Source organism: Palaemon carinicauda, chromosome 27 (genome assembly GCF_036898095.1).
Source record: "Palaemon carinicauda isolate YSFRI2023 chromosome 27, ASM3689809v2, whole genome shotgun sequence".
Classification (NCBI taxonomy): Eukaryota; Metazoa; Arthropoda; class Malacostraca; order Decapoda; family Palaemonidae; genus Palaemon; species Palaemon carinicauda.
In genome coordinates this window covers 40,242,783-40,255,862 of record NC_090751.1, presented here as the reverse complement: position 1 = coordinate 40,255,862, position 13,080 = coordinate 40,242,783, and the positions used below count along the sequence as shown (strand labels likewise).

General features: G+C 50.4%; 1 long non-coding RNA gene across 1 annotated transcript in view; it reads right to left on the bottom strand.

Annotated features, from left to right (window-relative positions):
- The window catches only part of LOC137621165 (uncharacterized), an 80,305-nt gene that overhangs the window by 45,837 nt on the left and 21,388 nt on the right, over positions 1-13,080 (bottom strand). The window lies entirely within an intron of this gene.

The following is a 13,080-nucleotide window of genomic DNA, read 5'->3' as shown; positions in this document are numbered from 1 at the left end:
TTCGCCTCAGTGCTACGAGCACAGCTAAAAGATGCATCGGGAGTCTGGTGAAGAAACGCATCCATCGCTCGAAGAGATCTCAAGAGACCTCTACCAACCAGGCTTCACTCACTCCTAAAGCCGTGGTCGGAGGCAAAGAACCTGAAAAGATCAGTTCCTCTTCAACCATCACCTCCGTCGGTCACCATCCACACGGATGCCTCGCTAGAAGGATGGGGGGTCACTCCCACTAGCGACAAGTTCAAGGAACATGGTCTCCCCTATTCAAGACGTTTCACATCAACATCTTGGAGGCCATGGCGGTTCTCCTTACTCTGAAGAAACTGTCCCCTCGTCCTTCGATCCACATCCGTCTCACTCTGGACAGCGCTGTTGTGGTCAGATGTCTCAACCGTCAGGGCTCACGATCACCCCAACTCAACTAAGTGTTATTACCCATCTTCCGCCTAGCGGACAAGAAGAGATGGCACCTCTCAGCAGTTCACCTACAAGGATTCCGCAATGTGATGGCGGACGCTCTATCGAGGATAAGCCCCATAGAGTCGGAATGGTCCCTAGACGCAGACTCATTCTCCTTCATCTCCCATGAAGTCCCAGAACTGCAGATCGACTTCTTCGCGACAAGAGACAACAACCAACTTCCTCTATACGTGGCCCCATACTAGGGCCCCAAAGCGGAAGCGGTGGACGCCATGTCCCTGGATTGGAACAGATGGTCCAAGATTTACCTGTTCCCTCCACCCAACCTTCTGCTGAAAGTCCTCTCCAAGCTGAGAACCTTCAAGGGAACAGCAGCCCTAGTGGCCCCCAAGTGGCCCCGGAGTAACTGGTTCCCTCTGGTCTTGGAACTACTGCCCAAGCTGATCCCTCTGCCAGACCCAGTTCTCTCCCAGCAGGTTCAGAAGTCGACTGTCTTTGCTTCATCAAGGAAAATCCAAGACCTTCATCTCATGATTTCTCTCCCTGGCCGTGAAGAAAAGGTTCGGAATCTCGAAGAAATGTTAAGACTTCCTAGAGGAATACAAAACAAAGTCTACCAGACGGCAATATGAGTCATCCTGGAAGAAGTGGGTGCCTTTCGTCAAGGCAAAGAATCCTACGGAAATCTCCATAGATTTCTGCCTGTCCTCCTTTATTTACCTTCATGGATAAGGCTTAGCAGCCAACACGATTTCCACTTGTAAATTGGCCTTGACAAGACCATTACTTTATGCCTTCCAAATAGACCTGTCCAACGAAATCTTTAACAAACTTCCAAAGGCATGTGCTAGACTCCGTCCTGCACCCCCTCCGAGACCCATCTCCTGGTCTCTTGATAAGGTGCTCCAATTTGCCCCTAACCTGGACGATAAATCTTGCCCTCTGAAAGACTTGACTCATAAAGTGATTTTCCTTTTTGCTCTCGCCTCGGGAGCCCGAGTCAGTGAAATAGTGGCCTTACCTTTTAGGTTGGCCAAGGCACCAGCCGCCCGTTGAAATACTACCGCCAGAGAGTTATGGGGTCCTTTGACTGGCCAGACAGTACTACGTTGGATCCTTCTCTTTGGTTACGGTTCTTTCTCTTTGCCTACACATACGCCGAATAGTCTGGCCTATTCTTAACAGATTCTCCTCTGTCCTCACACACCTGACAACACTGAGGTTACTAAACAATTCTTCTTCGCTCAAGGGGTTAACTACTGCACTGTATTTGTTCTGTGGCTACTTTCCTCTTAGTAAGGGTAGAAGAGACTCTTTAGCTATGGTAAGCAGCTCTTCTAGGAGAAGGACACTCCAAAATCAAACCATTGTTCTCTAGTCTTGGGTAGTGCCATAGCCTCTGTACCATGGTCTTCCACTGTCTTGGGTTAGAGTTCTCTTGCTTGAAGGTACAATCAGGCACACTATTCTATTTAATTTCTCTTCCTCTTGTTTTGTTAAAGTTTTCATAGTTTATATAGGAAATATTTATTTTAGTGTTACTCTTCTTAAAATATTTTATTTTTCCTTCTTTCCTTTCCTTACTGGGCTATTTTCCCTGTTGGGGCCCCTGGGCTTATAGCATTTTGCTTTTCCAGCTAGGGTTGTAGCTTAGCAAATAATAATAATAATAATAATAATAAAGAGGGCCAGATATAGTTCGCTGAAACAAGGGAACTTACCCTCTTCCCTGACCCAACGTTTCTCGCTAAGAATGAACTCCCTACTAAGAGGTGGGGTCCCTGGAGAATCTGCCCTCTGAAGGAAGATGTCTCTCTATGCCCAGTAGAGAGTCTAAAGGTCTATCTTCGAAGAACTTCAGACTTTGGCGGAGGACAACTCTTTAAAGGAGAAACATCGGGAAGTGATTTGTCACTTAAACAACTAAGGGCGAAGATCACCTACTTTATTCGCAGAGCGGATCCTGACAGTACACCCGCAGGTCATGACCCTAGAAAAGTCACCTCTTCCCTAAATTTCTTCCAAGGAATGGATTTCGAAAGCCTTCGATCTTTCACAGGCTGGAAATCCTCGAGTGTTTTTTAAACACTATGCGAAGCAGGTGTGCAAAATTAAGAGATTCGTGGTAGCCGCAGGTAGTGTATTAAAACCTGCTGCTTAATGCTGCGTGGGACAGTTAGTTATTTCGGAACTCTAACTCAACGAGTGCCTGTGTTGACCCTAGTGCGATACATAGTGATTTTAAGTGCCACGAGAGACTGTTCTTCTACAAGGTGAAGTAATATAGACTTGAACACGTGTGCCACAAGTTTATTTCGACATGAAGTGTATTGAGAAGACTTTATAGTTCCCTTGGAACTTGTGTGTGTGATGGCAAGTTCTTTCTTTTCAGATTCCACACCTTCATCTTATGTAGTCTTTAGTATATGTTTGCTAATCAACAATTTTTACTGTAAATTATTTACTTTATTTCATATCGCGAATATTTTCTCGAATAAAATAGAAATTACGCTATCATATGCGTCTTATTTCGCCCCTACTATATGAAATACACTACTGTTACAGAGTTTTATTGCCCCTATTTTGATCTCTATTATAATTCATGTTATAATATTGCTCCTATCTGATATATGCTCACCTAAAGAAAGTGAAATATTTGTTCCCACACAATTACTTAACTTTCCTAATCTGTCTGCGAGACCGAAAAGATCCTCGTCTACAGGTGAGTTTTCTTAATCAGGTTACTGCGAGATGTTCCTTTCATCCAAACAGGACTTCCCTGCCAGGGGGGCAGGAAGCCATGTCATAGATTATGCCACTGGTAGTGACATGTAACGGAGATGTCACGGTCTCTAAGGTCATCAGACCAAAGCAATATTGTTTAGAAGTCGAAGGCACTACCAAAAGGGGAAAAATCCACGATACACTCCCATCAGGACGTCATGGCTTGAGCCCAAAAAACGGATTTTGAGCGAAGCGAAAAATAAATTTTTTGGTGAGATAGACATGACGTCCTGATGGACCCGCCCTAGTTCTCTATCCTGGCGTTTCAGGCCCCTCCCTTTCTTATTGTATCATGGAGGCTGACAGAGATGGCGGCCAGCTATGGCGGCCGTTTGTTTAAGTCGCTAGGTACCGTAACAGTAACGCAGCAGGAGAGTTTTGTAACGGCTCCTCCCATACTTGCCACACTTTCCCCATCAAAGCGTAAACGCTATGTGGGGTGCAGATAGCTATGTGGCGTGTCAAGCATACGTCCCGTTATTATACGATATCCTAAAGGGAAACCTTATGGGTACTCGCGCCAGAAGTTAGAATTCTGTGAGACCTTCAGTATAATTCTCTGGGAATATCTACTGTAGTCATATATACCCTCAGGAAGCTACAGAAGGAACCTTCCATTAGGACGTCATGGCTATCTCAACAAAAATAGATTTTTCGCTTCGCTCAAAATCCGTTAATTAATACTGTACACTGGTCCATGTAACAAATTTAGATAACGAAGACTTAGGTCTTTCTGTAGCCAAGGGGACTACTGTTTCACACAAAACTATAAATAATACATTGGCCCATGAAAAAAATTCAAATGATTCCTTGCAAAAGTCTAGGAGGTCGAAGACTCAGGTCTTTCTTTAGCCAAGGGGACTACTGTTTCAAACAAAACTATAAATAATACATTAGCCCATGTAACAAATGAGTCTTTCAGTCGAGAAACATGCCAAGCGCCATTTTGGGACAAAATAGTTTTATTTATAAAACTATTTTGTCCCAAAATGGCGCTTGGCATGTTTCTCGACTGAAAGACTCAAATTCAAATGATTCCTTACAAAAGTCTTGGAGGTCGAAGACTTAGGTCTTTCTGTAGCCAAGGGGACTACTGTTTCACACAAAACTATAAATAATACATTGGCCCATGAAACAAATTCAAATGATTCCTTACAAAAGTCTAGGAGGTCGAAGACTCAGGTCTTTCTTTAGCCAAGGGGACTACTGTTTCAAACAAAACTATAAATAATACATTAGCCCGTGTAACAAATGAGTCTTTCAGTCGAGAAACATGCCAAGCGCCATTTTGGGACAAAATAGTTTTATTTAATAAAACTATTTTGTCCCAAAATGGCGCTTGGCATGTTTCTCGACTGAAAGACTCAAATTCAAATGATTCCTTTCAAAAGTCTAGGAGGTCGAAGACTCAGGTCTTTCTATAACCAAGCGGACTAATGTTTCACATACAAACCTATAATTAATGCATTGGCCCATGTAAAAAAATATAAATATTTCCTTATAAAAGTCTAGGTCGAACATTCAGGTCTTTCTGTAGCCAAGGAAACTACTATTTCACATACAAACCTATAATTAAATGCATTGGCCCATGTAACACATTTAAATGATTCCTTATAAAAGTCTAGGAGGTTGAAGACTCGGGTCTTTCTGTAGCCAAGGGGACTACTGTTTTACATACAAAATGACAAATTTGGAAATAATTTGTATTTTTCCTAACATACAAACCTGGAGCTATTTATAATGGGGTATACTTTCGGCGCAGCTGAAAGACGAGCCATGATAATTTTAGTGAGGGATAACTACCCCATCCGCTAGTTAGTGGGTGGGGGGTGGGGTAGACTGGCTACCCCGCACACTCACACCTCTCGGCTGAGTAACCACTTTACTTTATGGCAGGACTTCTCGGGGGACAGGGTGGTGGGCCAATTTGTATAAATAGCTCCAGGTTTATATGTTAGGAAAAATACAATTTATTTCCAAATTTGTTATTTGTTCCGACACAGATACGAACCTTCGTTATTTATAATAGGGTGACTTACTCTTAGGAGGGAGGAAGTCCTCACCAATTGGCCTTTGTCATGACCCGGGGTCCTCTCTATTTCGATCTATCATCGAAAGTAGAAGGGACCCCACCCTCGCTAAAATCAAGTGCCGATATGAGGTAATGCACTGATAGCGGCCTGCAGAAGCTCGTGTGTGAGTGGAACTAACAGTGTGGCTTGTCTTTAACATAGGAACTCGAGTACAGAACCTAATGTTCTTAAAGACTTACCCAATACCCTCCCTCTAAAGGGTATGAGGGACGTAACAAAGTATTCTTCTATACTTAGGAGGCACAAGGGAAATGGGTCTTACCTGCAGCGAGGTGAGGTCAGCTATGCTGAGGCTTGCGGAGCTGTTTTCCCCAGAGGGGAGAAGGTGAAAGGAAGAAAGGAGCCAGGCATTCTTACAGTTCACGCTGAACTTTCGGGTTCTCGTGACCTGAGTCATTCTTTTTATGACAGAGAGTTTCCAAACTCTCGTTGTGTTGATCGTTCGTGCTCACACAACACAAGCTATCGTGAACCTTCGGGTGACCGTAGCAGTGAGTTCTCTCGCCAACCTGAGAGCTCTCGCGCGCACGGCCAGATTGGCGCGCACGACCGACTTGGCGCGCACGACCGACTTGGCGCGCACGACTGTCTTGGCACGCACGATTGTCTTGGCGCGCGCAAGTAAAATGTCGATCATGCCGTGTTGGTTCATCCTTTGGCGTGCCATATGCGTGAACATCCTGTTGCTCGCCATGCGCTCGAACATCCTGTTGCTCGCCATGTGCTCGAACATCCTGTGGCACGCCATGCGCACAAACAACACACTAGCAACCTTATGTGCGCCAGATGCGCGAACAACCTCAAGGAAGAGCACACGACCATTTTGGCGCACACGATCGGATAGGAGCGCACGACCATATTGGCGCGAGCACACGATTGGATTGGAGCACACGACCATATTGGCTCGCACGCACGACCAACTTGCGCGCATGCAATCGGTTTACCTGCAGTGGTTTGAGGTCAGCTGTGCAGAGAACCCAGGATGCTGCTTTCTCCAAGGGAGGAGAGGATGAAGAAAAGAATAAGGGCCAGACAAACCTTTTCATTCATGCAGATTAAAACCGGGTAACAATGCCTTCAACCTTCTGCTACCTATCCATTAAGGAGCCTGAGGTTAGACCAGCTGTTGTGCAGCCACCACAGGGTCGATAGAGAACGTATTGAGTCTCTTGTGTGTCACATCTTGCAGGCAGTGGGCTGTGAAGGTCGTCTGACGCTTCCACACCCCAGCTTGCAGGACCTGCGTCACTGAATAGTTTTTCTTGAAGGCCAGGGACGTAGCTATGCCCCTGATATCATGTGCTCTAGGGTGACGTGACAGAGGAGGGTCAGGATTCAAGGCTAGGTGTATTACCTTGCGAATCCAGGCTGAGATGGTATTCCTAGTGACCCTCCTCTTCGTTTTCCTAGTGCTCACAAACAAGGCTTGCACTTGGAGACGAACTGCAGCTGTTCTTTTAAGATACAACCTCAGACTCCTTACTGGCCACAGTAGGAGATGGTCTGGGTCATCTGTTACAAAACGAAGACTCGAAACCTGGAAAGAGTCGAACCGAGGGTCTGGCACTCCCGGATTCTGAGTCTTGGCAACAAACTCAGGGACGAACCTGAACGTTACCTCCCCCATCCCCTTGAATGGGCGATGTCGTATGAGAGACCATGAGGTTCGCTGACTCGTTTGGCAAAAGCCAAAGCTAGCAGGAACACCGTCTTCCAAGTAAGGTGGCAATCTGAAGCCTGGCGTAATGGTTCGTAGGGAGGTCTCTTCAGAGACCTGAGAACTCGAATCACGTTCCATGGAGGAGGTCTCACTTCCGACTAAGGGCAGGTAAGTTCATAACTCCGTATGAGTAGGGAAAGTTCCAGCGAGGAAGAAATGTCCACTCCTTTGAGCCTGAAGGCTAGACTTAAGGCTGGGCGATAGCCTTTCACTGTCGGGACTGAAAGGCGCATTTCTTCCCGCAAATACACGAAGAACTCCGCTATTGCTGGAATAGTGGCATCGAGTGGAGAGATACCCCTTCCACGACACTAACCACAGAAAACTCGCCACTTCGCCTGGTAGACCCCTGCGGATGACCTGCACAGGTGTCCAGACATCCTATTCGCAACTTGCTGCGAAAATCCTCTCTCAGCGAGGAGGTGCTGGATAGTCTCCAGGCGTGAAGTCGAAGCGAGGCTACGGCTTTGTGGAAGATGTTGGTGTGTGGTTGTTTGAGTAGCTTGTGACGTGGAGGGAGTTCTCTCGGGAGCTCCGTAAGGAGTTGCAGAAGTGGAGCTATCACGGTCATCGATAGATTGACCGATATTCTGGTCTTGTTGAGCACCCTCCTCATCAGACAGAATGGGGGAAAGGCATAAACATCGATGTTGTCCCACCGTTGTTGGAAGGAATCTTGCCAGAGAGCCTTGGTGTCCGGGACTGGGGAGCAGTACAGCGGGAGCTTGAAGTTCAGCACTGTAGCGAACAGATCCACAGTCGGGAAACCCTACAAAGTCAGGACTTTGTTGGGTACTTGAGGATCCAAAGCCCATTCGGTACTCACTATCTGCGTCGCTCTGCTCAGACTGTCAGCAAGCACATTCCTCTTGCCTGGAATGATGCGAGCCGAAGTGTGACCGAGTGGACTTTGAACCATCTCAGTATCTCTACTGTAAGATGGGATAACTGTTCTGAGAAGGTACCTCCCTGCTTGTTGATATAAGCCACTACTGTGGTGTTGTCGCTCATCACCACCACAGAGTGGCCCGCCAGGACCTGATGGAACTTCTGAAGTGCCAGGAATACGGCCTTCATTTCTAGCAGGTTTATGTGGAGGTACTTTTCTGATTCTAACCACAGGCCTGAGGTCCTGTGGTTCAGAACGTGGGGCCCCCCCACCCTATCTTTGATGCGTCCGAAAACAACATCAAATCCGGAGGAAGGACGAGAAGATCCACTCCCTTTCGTAGATACTCGTCTGCCAACCACCACTGAAGGTCCGTCTGTTCCGCAGGACCCATAGGGATCAGAGTCCGGGGAATCGTGTCCTTGATTCCACCGAGACTTGAGTCGCCACTGGAGAGATCTCATTCTCAGGCGACCATTGGGAACCAGACGGGCCAAGGAAGAGAGGTGGCCGAGGAGACGTAACCACGCTTGGGCTGGAAGTTCTTCTTGTTTGAGGAAAGGCCTTGCGACCTTCCTCAGCCTTACTATCCTGTCGTCTGATGGGAAGGCTTTGAGGAGATTGGTGTCTATGACCATGTCTAGGTATACCAGTTTCTGAGAGGGCTGCAGAGAGGACTTCTAGAGATTTACCATGATCCCTAGATCCTGGCAAAGTTCGAGAAGCCTGTCTCGGTGGCGAAGAAGGGTTGTCTCCAAGTCTGCTAGGATCAGCCAGTCGTCCAGGTAATGGAGGAGACGGATACTGATCCTGTGAGCCCAAGATGATATCAGGGTGAACACTGGTGAACACTTTAGGAGCTGTGGAGAGACCGAAGCACAGCACCTTGAACTGGTAGATCTTGTTGTCTAGGCAGAATCTTAAGTACTTCCTCGAAGATGGGTGGACTGGGATCTGGAAGTACGCGTCCTTCAGGTCCAGTGTAAACATGAAGTCTTGCGGTCTCACTACAAGTCTGACCGTGTCTGCCGTCTCCATGCTGAACGGTGTCTGTTTGACAAACCCGTTCATGGTCGAGAGGTCGATGACTGGTCTCCAGCCTCCAGACGCCTTCTTTACAAGAAAGAGTCAACTGTAGAAGCCTGGGGACCCGTCTGCCACCTCTTGGAGAACGTCCTTCTTCAACATGGTCTCGACTTCTGCCCGGAGGGCTTGCCTCCTTACCGATCCCATGGTAAGGGAGCTCAATGACACTGGCCTCGTTGTCAGGGGAGGTAGAGATGATGTGAACGGGACGCGATATCCCTGACCGATCACAGAAATCGTCCAGGTACCTGCCCCGAGTTGCTGTCACCTTGTCGCGCAACTTTGTAGGCATCCCCCCACAGGTGGACATGCAGGGGGACTGCCAATCCTAGCGTTTGCGGCCTCGGCCGGTCCCTCTAGGATTCTTACCTCCCCTGGAGGACTTCCTGCCCTTCCTGTCCTTGACAGGAAAGGGCTTAGACATCTTTGGCTTTGCTGCTGTCGTCTTCTTCGCATTCTTAGCTGGACGGGGCTGTTGAGTTGCTGGAGGTTTGTAGGGCCTCGATGTCAGGGACCTATGGAGGAGGGAATCCTGTTTGGACTTCGTCCACCTCTCAGCAGCTAGCTCCACATCCTTAGGCTCGAACAAACTCTTACCGAGTATGGAAGAGTGTCTGAGCCTGCTAATGTTGGAACTGGGGACCTTCTGGTGAAATCTCTCAGCAACTGCGTCTCGACGTTTCAGGATCGTATTGGCCCACAAGCTCGAGACTTGGTGGGCCAGAAACTCGATGGTCCACGTGCCTGAGAGTAAGAATGTCTCCAGTGCCTTCCTGATGCTTTCCTTGGACAGGTCCTCAGACCGCACCAGGATGCCCAGAGACCCCAGTCAGATGTCAAGCCACGAGGTTGCCTGCATGGCACACTTCGCCACCTTCTCCTGGCTTAGGATCTCAGTAGTAGAATACGAAACCTGCTGGTTGGAGTCTCTCTCTAGAGGGACTCCCCCAGTGAGTTCTTCCACAGAATGGTGAATGGGAAGACCCAAACAAGTCTCCTCTAAGATCTCGAAATACCTCCTCTGGTGGACTCGAGGAGGAGGGAGGAGCTTGTTACCAGCGCTGGATCTGTTGGAGGAGGAAAGCTCAGAGAGCTGGCCTTCGACCTTGTCTCTGGCACTCTTCATCCCTTGTGACCAGGGCAAGGCTGCACTGACCCTAGAGGGTTTCTGGGTGCCATAGACTCGGTCCAAGACCATGTCCTTACCCTAACGAGGAGGAATCTCTGGGTTCAGAAACCCGTTGAGATTTCTTATGAGGGTCAGAACTTGCCAAAACGCATGTTCTGACTCTTGATGCTCTCCTCCCGAAGGGCTAGCAGCAAAGTCTCCCGTCCCCAGTGGCTCTTCCTGGGGGGACTCGTGGACATTCTCCGAAGGTGTAGCTGGTTCCTGTCTGATCCTTGCAGAAGATTTAGGTAAAGTCTTCGAGTCCTTCGGCTCCCTCCAGGGAGGGATACAGGACTCTAGTAACGATGTATGCAGGCTCTTCTCCAACCCCGTGCGAGATGACTTCTAAGGGAGAGGCAGAGTTTCCCCCATTGGTGCGATGGGGGAACGGACCGGCTCGTCCGACTCCCCTGAGGATGGAAAATCCTCATCCACAGGGGAGGGAGAGAAAGTCTGGGTGGGGGGGAGAGGGAGCCTTGCGCAAGATTTCCGAAAAGACAGCTTAGCCCTCGGAGAAGTCACCACGGAGGGGATTCCTCTCTTCCTCTTCAGAGGAGACGAAGTAGCCACTGCTCTGTGACCCAGTTCAGAGAACACAGGCTTAAAAGCCTGCATGAGAGCTCTGACTATGGTCCCAAACCAGGGTTGTTGGCTGACAGTTGCGCTGTCAGACACTCTCTCTGGAGGGAAGGGGATCGATCGATCCCTGGGAGGAGTCAACAAACGAGGGTTCGCCTGAAACGAAGCTGAAAGAGAGTCCTTAGACCTGTCCAGGAAAATCCCCTCCTCCGGCGAGCACGCTGTTCTGCGCTTGCGTGGAGGGGAACGAGACGATGACCTGTCCACCTGAAGCACCGTAAAGTCGCGTGCGGGATCGCGGCGCAAATCGCGCTGGTGGTCGCGCGATGAGCCCTGCCCTGGATAGCGTGCGAAAGGATCGTGCGAGGTAGGAATTTTGCGCACGCGCGAGGGCAAGGACGCGGGCGCGCATAGGTGATGGCGAGGGCGCGCAGGAGCTGGAATGTGGGGCGGGGTTGAAGGCTGGATGGGAGCTGGAGCGTGAGCAACCTTCTGCTTGCGCTTGCACGGGCACGCAGGAACCTGCTGAAGAGCCCGTGTGGGCGAGACTGTTAGGCGCGCGTGCGCAGGAGAAATGTTCCTAGTGCGTGGGTGTGGAGTGCGCGTATCTGGAAGCACGAGGCGAGGGCGCGATTGCGCAGCCTCGTGAAAGCCCAAAGGTGAACTTGCGTGCTGGCGCGTAGGTGGTGCAGGAATTGCCCCCAGAGGAGATCGTGGGCGCGCTGGGCGCGCAGGAGATCGCGGGCGCATGCCGTGCATCAGGATGCAGGCGCACAGGAGTGTGCTGCTGCGATGGGCGCGCAGGGGGCGCAACAGGATTCGGGCGCGCAGGTGTGCACTGCTGCGATGGGAGCGCAGGTGTTCACTGCTGCGATGGGAGCACAGGTGTGCACTGCTGCGATGGGAGCGCAGGTGTGCACTGCTGCGATGGGAGCGCAGGGCGCGCAACAGGATTCGGGCGCGCAGGTGTGAGCTGCTGAGTTGGGCGCGCATGGCACGCATGGCGCGCAACAGGATTCGGGCGCACAGGGGTGCGCAGTTTGGAAGAAGAGGGCAGGGGTACCTGTGAGCGCCCGTGCCCTAACTTAGGTGCCTCCTGTACTGCGCACTGGAATTTAGTAGAGCGCTGGCGCGCTGTGTCAGGGACCACAACTGCGGGCTTAACTCCAGAAGTGCGCTAAGGCACTGGAGAGCACTGATGAGTAGGAGTGCGCTTGAGCGCTGTAGCAGGAACTGCAGGTGGGTGCTTGGCATGCAGGTGAGCGCATGTGCGCAGGAGAGCGCTGGCGCTATAGCAGGAACTGCAGGTGGGCGCTGGCGCGCAGAAGAATGTGGGCGCACAGGGGGACCCTGGCGCGTAGGAACAGGAGCAGGAGTGCGCACGCGCGCAAGAGAACGCAGTGGCACTAGGTCAGGAACAGCAGCGAGATGGCGCGCAGGGGGTGCCTGGCGCTTAAGGGACTGAGGCGCAGTTTTGCGCGCTCAAGTCCCTTGTGCCCCGAAGGAACCGGTGCCTATGCAATGACAGGATCAGCAGCCTTGAAGGGTGACGGCAGGACAGCAGGTCTGGAGGGTGACAGGTCAGGGGGTCCCGAAGGACGACCTTCCACCGAAGGAGATCGCGAACGATCGCCGGAGAGGTCTAAGGTGGTAGCTGGCAGGACCGGTGAACGATAAGTCTCCTCCGCAGAGGACTGCGGGGACGACGAGCCGAAGAGGCGCCTCCCAACTCCCTTGTGAGGAGAAGGAAGTCCTCTACGGCGAAGGGGAGGATGAGCCTTCTGCCTTATACGCCCTCTAGGGACCGTGGGATCAGCAAGCTGACCTTCATAAGGCCTCCGCAGAGGAGTCTCTGTAAGTGAACTTCCCCGAGGGGGAGAGTCACTAGCAGGAGAGACTGTGGGACTAAGTTCCACCCTCGAAAGATGTTCAGAGGGGGAATCAGAGCCTTCAGCTACCTCAGCAACAACAGGAGAAGTTTGATCCGACACACTGCAGGCCTCCGTTACAACAACATCGACGATAGACAGAGGATCTACGTCTGCTATCACCAGTGATTGCTTAACAGCTGCTCCCAGCTTGATCATGTCAAACAGGGCTTCCTTGGAGGGCAAACCCTGAAGCCCCAAGGAAGTCCAAAGCTGTAACAAATCATGATTATGTACAGTGAAATCAATATCCTCCTCCAAGGGAGGAGGGGCAGTAGCCTTTCTATGGGAGGCAATTACCTCTCCCGCACCCCGAGATCGGTCAACAGAACAATGGTCTATGCTACCCCTTGACGGCCTCTCGGAAGAGACCGATCGAGTGGGAGCTTTGGAGGAGGTTTGGGCAACGGAAG